Genomic DNA, 7813 nt, shown 5'->3' on the forward strand with positions numbered 1-7813 from the left:
TCTTGAATAGGTTTGGGGCATTTGTGGTAAAGTTGCACACCAAAGATGAAGATATGACGGTACATGCCTTCATACAAGGGGTACTTCCAGGGCCTTTCAGTGATTCGCTGATAAGGTGCCACCCAAAGACATTCAGCGAGATCCGCCACAGATTTGTCGCCCACATTGTTGCAGAGGAAGAGGTCACAGAGAAGCGCAGAAGCATCGGCCCAGTCCGAACTCGGGGAACTGGTCGTCCTTAGCCCCTAAGGGTGCATAAGGCCATGATAAAGAAGAAAGCCCTGGGGAAACTGCCACCATATGAAGGATGGAAGCCTCAAACCAGGGCACGGGCGAAGGAGAACGCCCCCGCCAGACTCAATTTTCGGATGGACCTCAAAGAGCTAATCACCATCCCAAACGTTGCAGACAAACTGAAGTCTCCATCGAAGACCGACAATAGGCTAGGGCACTTGGTGCGAGTTCCATCAACCCTTTGGCCACGGCCTACACAACTGTTTGGCGTTGGGATTCCAATTAGATGAACTGGTAAGGAATGGTTTCTTGAAGGAATACCTACAAGAACCGCAGGGGGGCCCGACATCAACAGCCCCAACAAGAGATCAGGGGCACGAGGTGCCCATACATGGAGAGATCAACACAATCTCTAGAGGATTCTCAAGAGGAGGGTGTACCGCTTCCCAACCAAAAAATATGCCAGAAGAGTGATGGCAGGAAGCGCAAAATTCGAACCAAACACCTGAGCCCGACCTCATCTTCACCAAGACCGACTTGCAGGATGTGGTCTCACACGACAATGACCCAGTGGTGATCTCAGTGGTGACGGTGGACAGAAAGGTACACCGCGTCCTTGTCAACCAAGGAAGCTCGACCGACGTAATGTTCTGGTCGACCTTCAACAAACTGGAGTTGTCTCCTGACCAGTTGAGACCTTACGATGGTTGTCTGTATGGTTTCGCGGGAGACCAGGTAGAAGTGCGGTGACACGTAGAGTTGAGGACAACCTTCACTGATGGCACAGCTTCTCGCACTGCTAACATTAGGTACCTTGTTGTTAATGCTCCCTTAGTCTATAACATACTTTTGGGCAGGCCTACTTTGAACAGGATTAGAGCAGTAGTCTCTTCGAGGCATATGAAGATGAAGTTGCCTTCCCTTGAAGGAACAATTATCACCATGAAGTCTTATCAAAAGGAGGTCAAAAGGTGCTATGAGAACAACCCCAAAATAAATAGAGGAGTGTGCGCAGTCACCACCTAACCTTCAAGGGAAGAAGGGGTCACTCGTGTCGAGATCACCCAGGAAAGACGACCCGAGCCCGCAGAAGAAGTGTTGGAGAGGGAGTTCAGGGGCAAGAAGTTCAAGCTTGGCAAGTATTTGGGCCAAGAAGCATAGGACCAGATTGTCGAGGTCATAACATGGCACCTGGATGCCTTCGCATGGTCTGCCTCAGACATGCCTTGCATTGACCCCGATTTCTTGTGTCATCACCTCACCATGGACCCACAGGTCCGACCTATCCGCCAGAGAAGGAGAAAGTTCAATGATGATAGGCGTCAGGTCATCAGGGAAGAAACGCATAAGCTGCTGAGTGTTGGCCACATCAGGGAGATTCAATACCCAGAGTGGCTGGCGAACATAGTATTGGTCAAGAAGGTCAACGGGAAGTTGAGGATGTGCGTGGACTTCACAGATCTTAACAAAACCTTCCCGAAGGACTCCTACCCGCTGCCCAGCATTGACGCCCTGGTAGATAGTGCCTCGGGATGTAGAATTCTTAGCTTCCTGGATGCTTTCTCTGGATATAACCAGATCCGGATGCATCCCAGGTGAACAAATATTTGAGATCCATTAGATCCAAGATGAGCATAAGCTTAAGCTAGCCACCTTAGAGTTTAGTGATTATGCCATGAAATGGTGGCATGGTGTTGTAAAGGACATTATCTATCACAAGGGTCCTCCCGTGGACTCTTGGAACGCTTTAAAGGATCACATGCGCGCTAGGTTTGTGCCCCCACATTTTAGGAAAGACCTCATGTTGAGACTCCAACGGTTTCAACAAGGCACGCTAAATGTGGATGAATATTATAAAGAGCTAGAAACGCTTGTGCTTAAAACTGAATTAGAGGAAAGTGAGGAAGCTATGATTGCTAGGTTTGTGAGTGGTCTAAGGAAGTATATTCAAGATATTGTTGAGTTACAAGAGTATTCATCATTAGGTTCTTTAGTTCATCTTGCAATGAAGGTGGAAGCCCAACTTGCTAAGAAAAATTCTTTCAAAAATATTCCCAATGATGGTTACTACAACAAGTCTTGGAGGAACAAAAAGTCTTTTGCTAAATTTCCTTCCAAAGATTCTTCTTTCAAACCCAAGGAACCTAAGCCATCTACTTCTAGGCCTAAATCACCCACTAGAACGTCTAATACCAAATGTTTTAAATGTATGGGTTATGGTCACATAGCTGCTAATTGCCCTTCTAAACGAAGTATGTACATGCATGAAGGCATTGTAGTGAGTGAGCATGATTCGGATTCTCCTAAGCATTCATTGCATTCTAGTGCATCTAGTGGGGAAGGGAGTGAATGTCCACTTGAAGGGGATTTGTTAGTTGTGAGAAGACTTCTTGGCCAAGTTTCACAACCTTTTGATGAAAGTCAAAGGGAAAATATTTTCCATACAAGATGTCTTATTCAAAACAACATTTGCTCTTTGATAGTGGATGAGGGTAGTTGTGCTAATGTGGCTACTACAAGAGTAGTAGATAAGCTTGGATTGCCTACTATCTCTCATACAAAGCCCTACAAATTGCAATGGCTTAGTGAAGTAGGAGAAATTGTTGTGAATAAACAAGTCCTCATCCATTTCTCTATTGGAAAATACAAAGATGAGGTATTATGTGATGTTGTGCCCATGGAAGCTACTCATGTTCTTTTGGGAAGGCCTTGGCAATTTGATAGAAAAGTTTTACATGATGGCTTTACCAACAAACTTTCTTTTGATTTCCATGGTCACAAGGTTACTTTAAAATCTCTCTCTCCTAGAGAAGTCCATGAGGACCAAATTATAATGAAGAAAAAGAGGGAGAGTGAAAAAGATAAAAAAGATAAGAGTTCTAAGCCTACACTCCTTGTGTCTAGGCATGAAATTGAAAGGGAAATAGTGGCTCATCATCCTCTTTTCTTAGCCATCCCTAGAACTCTTAAAGTAGAATCACTTGTTGATAGTCCCCATTGCTTGGAAAATTTGGTAGAAGAGTTTCAAGATGTGTTTCAAGATCCTCCAAAAGGACTTCCACCTTTGAGAGGGATTGAGCACCAAATTGATTTGATACCGGGCTCTTCTTTACCAAACCGTCCAGCATATAGGACCAATCCAAGTGAAACCAAGGAAATTCGCCAACAAGTTGAGGCTTTGATTGAGAAAGGGTGGGTTCAAGATAGCATGAGTCCTTGTGCTATGCCTATCATCTTAGTGCCTAAAAAAGATGGCACATGGCGAATGTGTTCGGATTGTAGGGCCATCAATAACATAACAATTAAGTATAGGCATCCCATACCTAGACTAGATGATTTGTTGGATGAATTACATGGTTCAAAAATCTTTTCAAAGATTGATCTTAAAAGCGGCTACAATCAAATCCGTATCAAACCGGGTGATGAATGGAAGACGGCTTTTAAGACCAACTTTGGTTTATTGAGTGGTTAGTTATGCCCTTTGGTCTAACTAATGCACCAAGTACCTTCATGCGCCTCATGCATCATGTTCTTAGACCTTTCATTGGTAAGTTTGTTGTTGTTTACTTTGATGACATTCTCATTTATAGCTTATCTTTGGAGGACCATAGGTTGCATGTTAGGCAAGTTTTAGAAACCCTTAGGAAAGAACATTTGTATGCTAATCTTGTTAAATGTATGTTTGCTCTTGATCATATAGAATTCCTAGGGTTTGTTGTGAGTTGCAAAGGGGTCCATGTGGACAAAACAAAGGTGATGGCCATTCAAAATTGGCCTACACCGAAAACCTTGAATGAAGTCTGAAGTTTCCATGGACTTGCTTCTTTCTATAGAAGATTTGTCCCAAACTTTGGTACCATTGCCGCACCTCTCAATGACATAGTGAAAAAGGATTGTGTCTTTCAATGGGGAGAAGCACAACAAAAAGCTTTTGAGACTTTGAAAGAAAAATTGACTAATGCTCCCATCTTGGCCCTTCCTAATTTCACTAAGACATTTGAGATTGAGTGTGGTGCTTCAAGCATAGGTATTGGGGCTGTTCCCCTTCAAGAGGGCCACCCCATAGCCTATTTTAGTGAGAAATTGAAGGGAAGTCATCTCAATTATTCCACTTATGATAAAGAATTATATGCACTTGTTAGAGCTTTGTTTACTTGGCAACACTATCTTTTTCCCAAAGAGTTTGTGATACATAGTGATCATGAATCTCTTAAGTATTTGAAAAGCCAAAACAAGCTTAACAAGAGGCATGCTAAGTGGGTGGAATTCATTGAGAAATTTCCTTATGTGATCAAACACAAGCAAGGCAAAGTAAACATTGTGGCGGATGCACTTTCTAGAAGATACACTTTGCTAAATCTTTTAAGCTCTCAATATCTTGGTTTTGATCACATTAAGGAACTTTAAAAAAGATGACCTTGATTTTTCTCTTATCTATCAAGAGTGTCTTAAAGGAGGACACAAAGACTTTTTTATACAAGATGGCTTTCTTTTTAAAGGAAAACGTCTTTGTGTTCCTCAATGCTCTATTAGATTATCTCTTGTTAGAGAAGCTCATGAGGGGGGTTTAATGGGTCACTTTGGGGTTGCTAAAACTTTGGATGTGTTGCATGAACATTTCTTTTGGCCTCATATGCATAAACATGTTCATAGTTTGTGTGATAAATGCATAGCTTGCCGCAAAGCTAAGTCTAAGACGCATCCCCATGGTTTATATACTCCTCTTCCTATCCCTTCAATGCCTTGGGTTGATATATCTATGGATTTCATCTTAGGATTACCCAAGACATCAAAGGGAAAGGACTCCATTTTTGTGGTAGTGGATCGTTTTTCAAAGATGGCTCACTTTATTCCTTGCCACAAAGTGGATGATGCAAGCCATATTGCAAACCTCTTCTTCCAAGAAGTGGTTCGTTTGCATGGGATCCCTAGATCTATAGTGTCCGATAGAGATCCCAAGTTCTTGAGTCACTTTTGGAAGACCTTGTGGGGCAAGCTTGGAACTAAGCTTTTTATTTTCTACCACTTGCCACCCACAAACTGATGGTCAAACCGAGGTGGTGAATAGAACTTTGGGACAACTATTGAGATGTTTTATTTTGGGGAATCCTAGAGTATGGGAGAATTTACTACCCCATGTTGAGTTTGCATATAATCGTGTAGTAAATTCTACCACCTCACATTCTCCTTTTGAGGTTGTCTATGAGTTTAACCCCTTAACACCTCTTGATCTTCTTCCTATTCCCCTTCTTGGAGATGTCTTGTGCAAAGATGGGGATGAAAAAGCTTCTTTTGTGAAAACTTTGCATAAAGACATCAAGAAGAGAATTGAGAAGAAGGTTGGCAAGTATGCTGAACTTGCCAATAAAAGGAGAAAAGCATTGTTGTTTGATGAGGGCGATTGGGTTTGGCTTCATTTGAGGAAGGATCGTTTTCCTACTCAAAGGAAGTCCAAACTAATGCCTCGTGGGGATGGACCTTTCCAAGTCCTCAAAAGGATTAATGACAATGCTTATGAGTTAGATATGCCTGATACATTCTTAGGTAGTCATACTTTTAATGTCAGCGATCTAACTCCTTTTTCTGTAGGTCTCCAGAATTCGTGGTCGAATTCTCTCCAACTCGGGGAGTATGATGGAGATCAAGCTCAAGTGGACATGGAGGCCAATCATCAAGAGCAAGAAGAGGTTGAGGCTCAAGTGGAAGACGCCCATGGAGGTCAAAGCCCACCTCAAAGGCTTAGAAGAAGCATGTTCAAAGCTTTAGGAGCTAATGAACGTTTATTTTCTCTTTTTGTAATTTCTTTGTTTGAAGGTGCTTAGAGGGAAACATTAGAAACCTCTTTTGTTAAAGAATATTTAGGTCTTTAGATTAAGAGTCTTAGGGGGGGTGCGTTAGTAGATAGGTGTAGGAGTAACTAGGGAGGTGCCAAAGTGAGAGAGAAGGTCACACCTTCTTCATGACCATAGTTGGGGCCACTTTCATTAGTTTTTGGGGGGAATTTTGAATTTAATTTGCCTTGCATTTCAGCACCTCTAGGCTATAAATTAAGGTGCTGCCCTTGTACATTTCAGATTTGAATTTTGATTAGAGAAACTATACTCAATTTTTGAGAGAGCAATTAGAGAGCTTTGTGCCTTCCTCACTTAGTCTTATCTTGAGAGTTCTATGGTTACCTCAAGTGGCGGCTTGCACACTCATCTTGGAGTCACCATCCTCTAAGTGGCGTAATCATCCAACCATTCCTCCATCTTCATGAGCTTTCTCTTCTCCTTCCTTCCTTCTCTTTTTATGTTCATGTCTTAGTTTGCTTCCTTTGATTTTTCAGTTCGGCATTTTCAGTTCTTATGAGTTTTGCTTCGGTTCATTTGCTTCTTTGCTGTTCTTCATTGTTTCTTCTTCATTTCTAGTCTTTTTGTTCGGTGCAATTCTATTTTTGTGCTGTTTGTTCGGTGCCTTTGCTTTTTCACTCCATTTGTTCGGTTCAATTTGACAATACATGGAACTTCCATATGAGTTTGGGTTTTGGTACTAGTTTTGGTGAGTTCTTGATTATAGAACCTTGATCCAATTCTATCTTAAAGTGCCTATCTCATATCCAACTCAAGATGATTCCTAAGAATGTCAAGAATCATTCATAGTGTGCTATTGGAATCATATCACCAGGGACAAATGCAATACAGTGTTCATGACGGAGCTCTCCTGTTACTATTATAAAGTGATGCCCTTTGGGCTGAAGAATGTAGGGGCAACCTACCAGAGGTTGATGGATAGAGTGATCGCGCCCATGATAGGGCGAAATGTTCAAGCGTATGTGGACGACATGGTAGTCACCTCCCAGGTGAAGGATCAGCACATGATTTGGAGGAGCTATTTACCACGATAGCCAAGTACAGATTAAAGTTGAACCTCGATAAGTGTGTGTTTGGGGTAGAGGCAGACAAGTTCTTATGGTTCTTACTCACTGAGCGTGGGATAGAGGCGAACCTTGAGAAGAGCGTTGCTATCATAACCATGCACAGCCCGATCTCAGTAAAGGAGGTGGAGCAGTTGACAGGGCGGATGACCGCTTTGTCCAAATTCGTGTCAGCAGTAGGAGATAAGGGGCATCCCTATTTCCAGTTCCTAAAGAGAAATAGCAGGTTCGTATGGACCAAGGAGTGTGAGGAGTCATTCCTCAACTTAAAGGAATACCTAGCCAACTCACAAGTATTGTGCAAGCCACAGCTAGGTACCCCACTTCGCTTGTAATTCGTAGCCACAGATCGGGCGATCAGTTCGGTCCTCGTTCAAGAGCAGGATCAGGCGCAGAAGCCAATATATTTTGTGAGCAAAGTTTTGCAAGGGCCTGAGGTGAAATACCAGGCCATAGAGAAGACAACCCTGGCAGTGGTGTTTTCAGCGCGGAGGCTTCGCCACTACTTCCAGAGCTTCACCGTAATAGTAATGAAAGACCTTCCCATTCGCAAGGTCTTATAGAAACCCGATGTGGCGGGACCAATGGTGCACTAGGAGGTTGAGCTATCAGAGTTTAATGTGCAATACGAACCAAGAGGACCTATCAAAGATCAGGTTTTTG

This window comes from Phaseolus vulgaris, chromosome 10 (assembly GCF_000499845.2).
Source record: "Phaseolus vulgaris cultivar G19833 chromosome 10, P. vulgaris v2.0, whole genome shotgun sequence".
NCBI lineage: Eukaryota > Viridiplantae > Streptophyta > Magnoliopsida > Fabales > Fabaceae > Phaseolus > Phaseolus vulgaris.